Genomic DNA, 12,163 nt, shown 5'->3' on the forward strand with positions numbered 1-12,163 from the left:
AAAACTAAATACTATGTTTTTATTCCATTTCCCCCGTAAACCATACCAAGAGTCTTCAAGAGCACTCAGGACAGAAAGGAAATTGAAACGTGAAACATGATATAAAAATGCGGTTACAATCACTATGGTGACTGCCACTGTATTCCAGAATCATGGAAGCATTCTTTCGTTTAATTACCAAAGTAGCCTGATATTAGCTCATGAATGTGGAAACAAAGACTCAAAGGATTAATGCTGCCAAGTTGCAGAGATGACATTTGAATGAGAAATCACCCAGCTCCAATCCTTGAACTTTGAAGACCATGCGATGTTTCAGAATAAACCGCACACACACTGCACTCTCCTTGGAGCAATGTGCTCCCCATGGACATTGAACCGAACTTAATTTTCAGCATATTTCAAAGCCTCAAACCTGTCGTTGAAACCTATCAATATCTGTGGGATGAGTGGGTACTCCCATGTCATCCTGACTAGGGTATGATGTCCAACTCTTCAGTAAAACACCAGTCTCCATGCTGATGTGGTGTGCTTTCTGATACAGTTACATCGGTCGACTGAACAAGGCAGATGACCCTCCGTAACAGGTTCAGGTGGGTCTCACACAATCAGGCAAGTCTTGGAACACACGCCAAGCAAGGCTCCAGGAGGCATTCTGCCTTGCTGTAGCCTGGACTTGGAGTATTCCTAGAGGCATGTGCATTGACTGTTTGGTCCCTAGCTTTGTGCTATAGAAAGTTGATGGGTATTTCTACAGAGGCCATCGTGGTGTCATGGGGGAGACAGGGGCCATTGTTGAAGGAGATTGTGGGATCCTGGTCTTTTCCTTTCTTTTACTTCCCTACCATAATGCTCTGCTTCAGGCCTAAAGTAGTAGGGCCAAAGTGTCTCTCTAAGTCCTTTGCCTGAGGTACTTGTTATGAAAATGGAAAATGAATTAATGCCTCCAGATGCAACCCAGAAATTCAGACCGGCTTTCTAGTCTTTAGACTGGAGATTACAAAATCAATGCTTCAGGAATTGTCTATCTGCCTGGCCTGCCCTACAATTAAAGGCTTGCAAGCCACCAATTCTATTTTTAAAAATTGCTCCTCCCTCCCTCTCTTCTTTCCTCTCTTGCTCCTGTTGCCCCGGAGAACTCTAATACCCATACTTAATGTATTACATATTAAAAACTTAGCATCAATGCACCAACTTGCACGGACAAGTTAATCTGTGTTTTGCAGACCTTGAGCAAACCCGTTTCACCTCTGTGGTGTATTTGAACTTGTGCATTTAATTGGGGGAGGCTATTTTCTGCTTTGTCTTCATCGGAATTAAGTTTGAGATGTGTCCAGATGTGTAAAATTTTATAAGCACAGAGACTATTAGCTGCCCAGCGTGCCACACTCAAATGCCAGGGGAAACCCAGACACACCTGCTTGCCCAAAAAACACACCCATCACGGTTAAAGGCTCAACTCTACAAGAGCAAAGTTTGCCCAGATAATTTTAGATACCTTAACACTAATTTCAATTTTCGGGCCATGTCTTCATACTTGAAACCTGACATAAAGTCTTAAGTACTCATCATTCAAAGTAGATTTCTTTTTTTTTTTTTTCTTTTCTTTTTTTCAGAGCTGGGGACTGAACCCAGGGCCTTGTGCTTGCTAGGCAAGCGCCCTACCACTGAGCTAAATCCCCAACCCCTCAAAGTAGATTTCTACATCATGGAAAAGAGCTGTGTGAGAGGCAAACCCAAAGTGGAGTGGGGGGTGGGGGGCTGGGCACCTGCATCAAGCATGACAAGTAAACCTATTATGGGAATAAAATCAATAGCATTATCTCCCATCACCACCCCGGGAAGAGTCCTAGCAAGAGCAGGGTATTTTGATGAATTCATTTGATGTCTAAAATTGACTAAACCCTTTATAATGATTCGGTTGCCTTGATGAAACAGATATACCTGCTTCTACCTTGCTTGTTTTTTTTGTTTTTTGTTTTTTGGTTTTTTTTGTAATGTGCTTCTGCAGAAACAATATACAGAAGATTTACAAGATACTGCAATGTACTGGCTGAAGCAATGTTAGGATAGCCATGGAGTGGTACAGCCCCTACTAAAAACAACCACTGATGTGTGCTCTCAGAGCATAAACGCCAGACGTTAGCATCTTTTGAGTAGAGTCTGACACATGGTGAGCCTCACAAAGCCATCTTCCAAGCGCTCACCTTCCTGGACGTCTCTACTCAGGAAAAAAAAGACCTCCTGCTCTTCTTCATGCTTAAGAGTTTGTTATTTGCTCTGTGGAAATGTGCTGATTTTGGTATTTCTGATGAGGCTTGGGTTTTTAAACCACTTTGGTTGCTGAAGTCTATGAATTAGCTGTCTCTGAAATGAAACATATGCATGAACTTGCCTACTTGCCGAACAAGCTCCAGTCTTACCACACTAAGGACTGGAGAAAAGGCTTTGGGCTCAACCTGTGAAACAAGCTGAGTCGACTATTCTGAAACTCAGTGGAAAGTCGGTAGCTAGTTTTCTCTTTTAATGACCAAGAACATTTCAAAAAGGCAGGCGTGCTAAAACACTATTTGCCATACAACGGATACTGGAGCCAGATGTAGAGACATTCACCAATTCTTTGCCTGCTTTCTCAAGAGACCTACCTATGGTGATTTAATCTAAAACAAAATCTGGAGCTGGAGGGGTGGCTCAGTGGTTAAGGGCACTTACTGCTCTTACACAAGAGCCAGGTTTGCTTCTCGTCATCCACATGACAGCTCACAACCACACACACCTCTGCTTTCAGAGGACCTGAGGTCCTCTTCTGATGTCTACCCACATGGTAGACATACATACTCACACACATACATGCACACATACATCCTTTAAAATGTTTAAAAACAAATTAACAAACAAAACCTACTAGTTATTCTTCAAGTTTTCTAGGTAAGTATGAATAAATATTGCCCTTAAGTTGGCAACTATTCAAAATACCGGGGACTGGGGAAATAGATCAGTGGTTAAAGAATTCGCTGTATAGATGTGAAAACCAGCATTCAGATCCCCAGACCCATGGGAAATGCCAGGTGGGTACGGTGGCACATCTATAATTCCAGCACTTGGAAGGAGGAGACAGAGGATTCTGGAAACAAGTTGGTTATCTAGACTAGCCATACTGGTGAGCTCTGGTTCCAGTGAGAAAGTGTATCTCAAAAAAATAACGTAGAGAGCAATGGTGGAGGACCCCTGACATCAACCTCAGGCATCAGGGCACTCACACTTACGCCCACACATGCCAGTGCAGATACATACATGCATGCATGCATGCATATCACGCGCACATTACTAAGCTAAGACCTAACTTGAGATCAATAGTCTAACTTTTAGCATATTCTGACAACAAATGCTGATGGGAAGTGAAAGCCATTATAGTTTTTTTCTTGCGATGTGACATCTAACTTTTTATTTTGCAAATAACGCACAAAGTTTCAAGATGAAGCCAACTGAAGGTTGAAACAGAGCTCCCAATCTGGATTTCAGTGCACATGTATGGACATGAACAGTACTCATATGGTATGTCTTACTGCATGACTGCTGCATTTGCTGAAGGATCTTATTAACAGTGAGAACTGCTGTATACAATGTATACAGTGAACAGGGCATACAAACGGGTGGGCAACTAACTGATCCATCAGAAAACAGAAGCAGCTTTTCTTTCCTGCCTCTTTCCAGCGATGCACAGTACGACATTGATTTCCCAAAGCCTTAAGCTCCTCAGTGGAGTTGCTGCTGCAATTTACCAGGTGCTGTGACTGACTACTCAGTACAAATGTCAGTATGTTGGCGAGAATAGCACATTCAGTACAAATTACATCAGTGAGACCAACCGCCCACTCATTCCCCTTCCCTTCTTGGCGACCTGTATTTACCACAACAGTAGACGACAACGGAGGCTACATTTACAATCATTTATTTTTCTTTTTTTTTTCCAATTATTTCAAGATACTTTATTTTCAAAATGGCTCACAAACACAAGCTTTTGGCCCATTCTACCAATGTATAAGTTACAAATGCTTGACCAGCAACTGAGGGGCGCTCGTTAGTATCATGTCTGAGAAGTGAATAAAAATCCATTTAAAATATTCAAGAGTTTCCATAGGTACACAGCAAGTGTGACCCCCATCTCCTAGCCTTCCATACAGCATTGGTGCCAACCCTACTCTTGCAAAGATATTCCAAACCAGCAGTGATTAAGTTAAATGGTCCCCCCAAATGCCTGAATTCAAGCTAAACTTGCAGGCAAAAGCCATAAGAATGGCATCTTCACATTGATACTAGCAGAAGCACAGGCTGCAGGGTGACGGTCCATCACGCTCTCCTGGGCACAAGACATGGGCAGAGTGCCAACATCCTGCTCCTCCACTTCCTGCGGGAAGCCATGACTCTGGATCTGCCTCCTGAGTTGACACATTGGCCGTTGACACTCCATAGTAGATGTTTGGCCTCTGGAACCCATTGAAAGTAGAAGCAGCAGCAATGGTGAAGGCACCCATGTTCTCACACAGCATTTCAGGCAGGTTACAGTGCCCAGCAATCCGACGAAGGCTATCACATGGTGGTTCCCCAGATGCTGGCTGGGTAATACTTCTCATCTGGCTTGAGTCTCTTGTGCAGCAAGGCCTTCATATGTGCACAACCATAAGGAACGCAGTTAAATGATGCATACACTCATCATTCACGCAATACATGAAGGTTTGTTCATTGATTCATCTTCATCGTCAGGGCCAAACAGTTTATTTGGCAATGACATTGACTGCAAGTGTGAAAGCTGACACCACATCGTATCTGCCTGGCTCAGCTATGGTTTTCACTCCAGAGGCTGATGGCAAGTCCTCGTCCACAGCTGGGTGGATTATGCTGTGTTCCCTTCAAATTTAAGCTTTGTAGGTTCAGGTCCAAGAGAGCCACCACCAATATCAAGCAGATACATGTTGAAACCAACTTCTGTTCCCATGTCAAAGACACAGCGGGCATATGACACTGCCAGCACCAAGGTCTCAGGATCAGTACATCCACTCACTGCCCACATGGACGCTGACACCAGTGACGTCAATATTTAGCTCTTTTGCCCGTTTCAAGAGAAGCTTGCTGGTTTTCAAGGTGGCACCAAGCTTAACCCTGAGGCGACAAACTGCTTTGAAATCTTCAGTGACAATCAGCAAAAACCAAACTTTGCCTTTGGATGTGCTCTGGAGACTTTCATTTTCAATGTCACTGTCAAAAGTCATAATGAGGACTCCGTTACAGGCAGCGGACTTGATTGAGACACTTGTTTACAAGGATTTGCATAGATACTCCTCTCTGAGGCACCCCAAGCCCTGCACCAACTGCATTCAGTCTTGCTTGCACAGTCAAATGCTGTCCCAATGGTACTAGGATACTCACTATGGCTCTGCTGTCCTTACACTTGGCTGCTTAAAAGGGAGTAACACAGGGAAGAGCTTTTAGCCACCTCAGATACTTCTTTAGAATGTCTCCAGGGATCACAACATAGAAAGCATCCTTATCGTCAGAGGAAGAAACTTTATTGAACTTTTGGTCCAGAATGTTCTTAGCAGTAAAGTCTTTGTCGAGAATAAGGCAGTCAAACTCTGCTTTAATAAAGCTGCTCATGGTTCTTGTTGTGCCTACATAAAACCTAGAGATGGAATTAAATTATCACCAGCTCTTACAAGGCCAACTTATCCAAGAACTCTGAATGCTGTCTCCTGGGAGTGGTGGAAACACTCACGCCACAGGGACACGGCTGGCCGGACCCATGGAGGAGCAGAAGCCAAATGCAAGGAGCCCTTGGCAGTCCGTTCCCTGCTCGCAGCCATCCCGTCAGCCACCTCATCCAGCCCGACGAAGCAAAGCCTAGGTGGTAAGGAGCTGCTGGCTGAGGGCAGCCTGCAGCAGAGGCTGCAGGAACTATCATTTCTTTTTCAGTGTGGAAACTCACAGAAAAGGGTAATTTCTGATGAATGTGTCTTGACATTTTGCGTAAGCCAAGGAAATGAGCCCTTCGGGAATATCTCAGACAAAACTGAGCAGATATCGTCATTAAAAGATAAAATTTTTAAAAGAAAAGAAGAAAAAGAAACATAAGTACTCCTCCCCAATAATCACTGTCAACCACAGCAAAATGCCAGGAAGCTGAGCTATAAGGAGAGTATATAGGAACATCTTGTAAATGCCAGAGGCAACTGACAAATTCTTTGACTTTTCTTCTGGGCTCCGGCCCAGTAGAAAGAATTTTCCTCTTGTCGAGTTTTGTGGTGGCGCCCCAAATGGGTCTGCTCTTGTTGAGTTTTGTGGTGGCTGCCCCAAATGGGTCTGCTCTTGTCTCTTTAATTGTCACAAGCCAAGTCCCAGCTCTCATGAACTCACATCTGCTTTTATAGCACTCGACTGAGTATTCTGTCACCACATCCGGTGTACAATAGACCTCTTTTCACACTGTTTATTACAGCAAAGTTTCTTTTCTTAGTGCATGTCAATCATTTCGATTACACAATCAGAAACCTAACACACGTCATTTCCGGTACATACTCAGAAACCTAACACATTTCATTCCCATGGCATAATCAAAAACCTAACACATTTCATTCCCATGACATAATCAAAAGCTTCCACAAAATGATAATCTGTGTTGTTTTTTAACAATTATTCTTTTTTTGGGGGGGTTCTTTTTTTCAGAGCTGGGGACCGAACCCAGGGCCTCGAGCTTCCTAGGCAAGCGCTCTACCACTGAGCTAAATCCCCAACCCCAACAATTATTCTTTAACTTTAATTATATATGTCTGTGTACACTTGAGTATAGATTCTTTTGGAGCCAAAAAGGTTATCAGATCCCCTGGAGCCAGAGTTACAGACAGTTATGAAGTGTGGGTATTAGTCAGGAAACTTGGGCCCCTTTCAAGAACAAAACTTACTATTAACTGCAGAACCATCTCACTAGCCTCATGATAGCCCATCTATCTATCTCTCTATCTCTCTATCTATCCATCCATCTATCCATCCATCCATCCATCCATCTATCTATCTCTCTATCTATCCATCCATCTATCCATCCATATATCCATCCATCCATCCATCCATCCATCCATCCATCCATCTATCTATCTATCTATCTATCTATCTATCTATCTATCTATCTATCTATCTATCTATCTATCATGCACAGTGTTCTGCCTGCATATATGCCTATACACCAGAAGAGTGGGCCAAGATCCCACTACATATGGTTGTGAGCCACTATGTGGTTGCTGGGAATTGAACTCAGGACCTTTGGAAGAGCAGTCAGTGCTCTTAACCACTGATGCGTCTCTCCAGTCCCTGATATCCTATTTTAAGTTTAGCTCTCAATCCACCCAGAAATCCTTCTTTCTGGCCTCATTTCCATCAAAAGAATATTAATTCTGCATTTAGGCCTTCACTCGTCAATTTATGATAGCTTCCATCTTGCTGGGTTTTGCCCATTCAGTTATGAGACAATCCCTGGTGAGCCCCTACTCTATGATTGATATCAGTCTAAAACTAAGACCACATGATGACTAAGGCTTAGTCCTGTCCCCAGGAAATGGACCAAGAATTAAGTGAGTCAGGCGTGTAAACAATTTGTTCCAACACAGCTTAGTAACTGCTGTGCTGCAAGGCACAGGGTGCTGTAAAAACACAATAGGCATCGTGATTCACCATCAGAGAATTACGAGACAGGGAAACCCCAGTCCAAATACTTTACAGAAAAAACATGAGACTTCAGTTTGGTCCAAAAGGATGAATAAGAGGGGTGGAGGAACAGGGCCAACGGGAAATTGCTGCTTAAAATGAACATGGAGTCCATGCTGTATGGACTCCAGGAGATACTGCTGTAGGACGTGACTGGCAGCAGTATAAAAAAAACAAAAAAACAAAAAAAAAAAACAAAAAAAAAAAACCACACATTCACAAAAAGACACATATTCTCTACAAGGACTCACTCTCTACAATCAGGAGCCAAGAGGGACTGGGAAGCAGAGTGACACAGATGGCATCAGTCTCCTTGCAAAATCAATAGAGCCCTGCTATTGATTCCCATTTTATGGAAGCTTTTGATTATGTCATGGGAATGAAATGTGTTAGGTTTTTGATTATACCATGAGAATGAAATGGGTTAGGTTTTTGAGTATGTACTGGAAATGACGTGTGTTAGGTCTCTGATTGTGTAATCCAAATGATTCACATGCACTAAGAAAAGAAATGAAACTTTGCTGTAATAAACAGTGTGAAAAGAGGTCTATTATACACCGGATGTGGTGACAGAATACTCAGTCGAGTGCTATAAAAGCAGATGTAACTTCATGAGAGCTGGGACTTGGTTGGTGACAATTAGAGAGTCAAGAGCGGACCCATTTGGGGCAGCCACAACAAAACTCAACAAGCGCAGACCCATTTGGGACAGCCACCACAAAACTCAACAAGAGCAGACCCATTTGGGACAGCAACAACAAAACTCAACAAGGGCAGACTCATTTGGGACAGCCATAACAAAACTCAACAAGGACAAACACGTTTGGGACAGCCATAACAAAACTCAACAAGAGCAGACCTATTTGGGATAGCCATAACAAAACTCAACAAAAGCAGACCCATTTGGGACAGGCATAACAAAACTCAACAAGAGCAGACCCATTTGGGACAGGCATAACAAAACTCAACAAGAGCAGACCCATTTGGGGCAGCCACCACAAAACTCAACAAGAGCAGACCCACTTGGGGCAGCCACCAAAAAACTCAACAAGGGCAGACCCATTTGGGACAGCCATAACAAAACTCAACAAGAGCAGACCCATTTGGGACAGCCATAACAAAACTCAACAAGAGCAGACCTATTTGGGATAGCCATAAAAAAACTCAACAAAAGCAGACCCATTTGGGACAGCCATAACAAAACTCAACAAGAGCAAACCCATTTGGACAGCCATAACAAAACTCAACAAGGACAAACACGTTTGGGACAGCCACAACAAAACTCAACAAGGACAAACACGTTTGGGACAGCCATAACAAAACTCAACAAGAGCAGACTCATTTGGGACAGCCATAACAAAACTCAACAAGGGCAGACCCATTTGGGACAGCCACCACAAAACTCAATAAGGGCAGACCCATTTGGGACAGCCATAACAAAACTCAACAAGGACAAACACGTTTGGGACAGTCATAACAAAAGTCAACAAGGGCAGACCCATTTGGGACAGCCACAACAAAACTCAACAAGGGCAGACCCATTTGGGACAGCCACAACAAAACTCAACAAGGGCAGACCCATTTGGGACAGCCACCACAAAACTTAACAAGCACAGACCCATTTGGGATAGCCATAACAAAACTCAACAAAAGCAGACCCTCTTGGGACAGCCATAACAAAACTCAACAAAAGCAGACCCATTTGGGACAGCCACCAAAAAACTCAACAAGGGCAGACCGATTTGGGACAGCCATAACAAAACTCAACAAGGACAAACACGTTTGGGACAGTCATAACAAAACTCAACAAGGGCAGACCCATTTGGGACAGCCATAACAAAACTCAACAAGGACAAACACGTTTGGGACAGCCATAACAAAACTCAACAAGAGCAGACCCATTTGGGACAGCCATAACAAAACTCAACAAAAGCAGACCCATTTGGGACAGCCACCACAAAACTCAATAAGGGCAGACCCATTTGGGACAGCCATAACAAAACTCAACAAGGACAAACACGTTTGGGACAGTCATAACAAAAGTCAACAAGGGCAGACCCATTTGGGACAGCCACAACAAAACTCAACAAGGGCAGACCCATTTGGGACAGCCACAACAAAACTCAACAAGGGCAGACCCATTTGGGACAGCCACCACAAAACTTAACAAGCACAGACCCATTTGGGATAGCCATAACAAAACTCAACAAAAGCAGACCCACTTGGGACAGCCATAACAAAACTCAACAAAAGCAGACCCATTTGGGGCAGCCACCACAAAACTCAACAAGAGCAGACCCATTTGGGGCAGCCACCAAAAAACTCAACAAGGGCAGACCCATTTGGGACAGCCATAACAAAACTCAACAAGGACAAACACGTTTGGGACAGTCATAACAAAACTCAACAAGGACAAACACGTTTGGGACAGTCATAACAAAACTCAACAAGAGCAGACCCATTTGGGACAGGCATAACAAAACTCAACAAGAGCAGACCTATTTGGGATAGCCATAAAAAAACTCAACAAAAGCAGACCCATTTGGGACAGGCATAACAAAACTCAACAAGGACAAACACGTTTGGGACAGTCATAACAAAACTCAACAAGGGCAGACCCATTTGGGACAGCCACCACAAAACTCAACAAGAGCAGACCCATTTGGGACAGGCATAACAAAACTCAACAAGAGCAGACCTATTTGGGATAGCCATAAAAAAACTCAACAAAAGCAGACCCATTTGGGACAGGCATAACAAAACTCAACAAGAGCAAACCCATTTGGGGCAGCCACCACAAAACTCAACAAGGACAAACACGTTTGGGACAGCCACAACAAAACTCAACAAAAGCAGACCTATTTGGGACAGCCACCACAAAACTCAACAAGAGCAGACCCGTTTGGGACAGCCATAACAAAACTCAACAAGAGCAGACCCATTTGGGACAGCCATAACAAAACTCAACAAAAGCAGACCCATTTGGGACAGCCACCACAAAACTCAACAAGAGCAGACCCATTTGGGACAGCCATAACAAAACTCAACAAGAGCAGACCTATTTGGGACAGGCATAACAAAACTCAACAAGAGCAGACCCATTTGGGGCAGCCACCACAAAACTCAACAAGAGCAGACCCATTTGGGGCAGCCACCAAAAAACTCAACAAGGGCAGACCCATTTGGGACAGCCACCACAAAACTCAACAAGGACAAACACGTTTGGGACAGTCATAACAAAACTCAACAAGGGCAGACCCATTTGGGACAGCCACCACAAAACTCAACAAGGACAAACACGTTTGGGACAGTCATAACAAAACTCAACAAGGGCAGACCCATTTGGGACAGCCACCACAAAACTCAACAAGAGCAGACCCATTTGGGGCAGCCACCACAAAACTCAACAAGAGCAGACCCATTTGGGGCGCCACCAAAACTCGACAAGAGGAAAATTCTTTCTACTGGGCCGGAGTCCAGAAGAAAAGTCAAAGAATTTGTCAGTTGCCTCTGGCATTTACAAGATGTTCCTATATACTCTCCTTATAGCTCAGCTTTTTGGCATTTTGCTGTGGTTGACAGTGATTATTGGGGAGGAGTACTCATGTTTCTTTTTCTTCTTTTCTTTTTAAAATTTTATCTTTTAATGACGATATCTGCTCAGTTTTGTCTGAGATATTCCCGAAGGGCTCATTTCCTTGGCTTACGCAAAATGTCAAGACACATTCATCAGAAATTACCCTTTTCTGTGAGTTTCCACACTGAAAAAGAAATGATAGTTCCTGCAGCCTCTGCTGCAGGCTGCCCTCAGCCAGCAGCTCCTTACCACCTAGGCTTTGCTTCGTCGGGCTGGATGAGGTGGCTGACGGGATGGCTGCGAGCAGGGAACGGACTGCCAAGGGCTCCTTGCATTTGGCTTCTGCTCCTCCATGGGTCTGGCCAGCCGTGTCCCTGTGGCGTGAGTGTTTCCACCACTCCCAGGAGACAGCATTCAGAGTTCTTGGATAAGTTGGCCTTGTAAGAGCTGGTGATAATTTAATTCCATCTCTAGGTTTTATGTAGGCACAACAAGAACCATGAGCAGCTTTATTAAAGCAGAGTTTGACTGCCTTATTCTCGACAAAGACTTTACTGCTGAGGACATTCTGGACCAAAAGTTCAATAAAGTTTCTTCCTCTGACGATAAGGATGCTTTCTATGTTGTGATCCCTGGAGACATTCTAAAGAAGTATCTGAGGTGGCTAAAAGCTCTTCCCTGTGTTACTCCCTTTTAAGCAGCCAAGTGTAAGGACAGCAGAGCCATAGTGAGTATCCTAGTGCCATTGGGACAGCATTTGACTGTGCAAGCAAGACTGAATGCAGTTGGTGCAGTGCTTGGGGTGCCTCAGAGAGGAGTATCTATGCAAATCCTTGT

General features: G+C 43.9%; 1 protein-coding gene and 1 pseudogene across 2 annotated transcripts in view; both read right to left on the bottom strand.

Annotated features, from left to right (window-relative positions):
* Lamc1 (laminin subunit gamma 1) overlaps positions 1-12,163 on the bottom strand; it is a 127,067-nt gene that overhangs the window by 82,343 nt on the left and 32,561 nt on the right.
* LOC148001685 (ornithine decarboxylase pseudogene) lies at positions 3,958-5,732 on the bottom strand (annotated as a pseudogene). The gene has a single exon (XR_015636016.1). The product of XR_015636016.1 is annotated as an ornithine decarboxylase pseudogene (transcript).

The sequence above is a fragment of the Rattus norvegicus genome, chromosome 13 (genome assembly GCF_021556685.1).
Source record: "Rattus norvegicus strain SHRSP/BbbUtx chromosome 13, alternate assembly SHRSP_T2T, whole genome shotgun sequence".
NCBI lineage: Eukaryota > Metazoa > Chordata > Mammalia > Rodentia > Muridae > Rattus > Rattus norvegicus.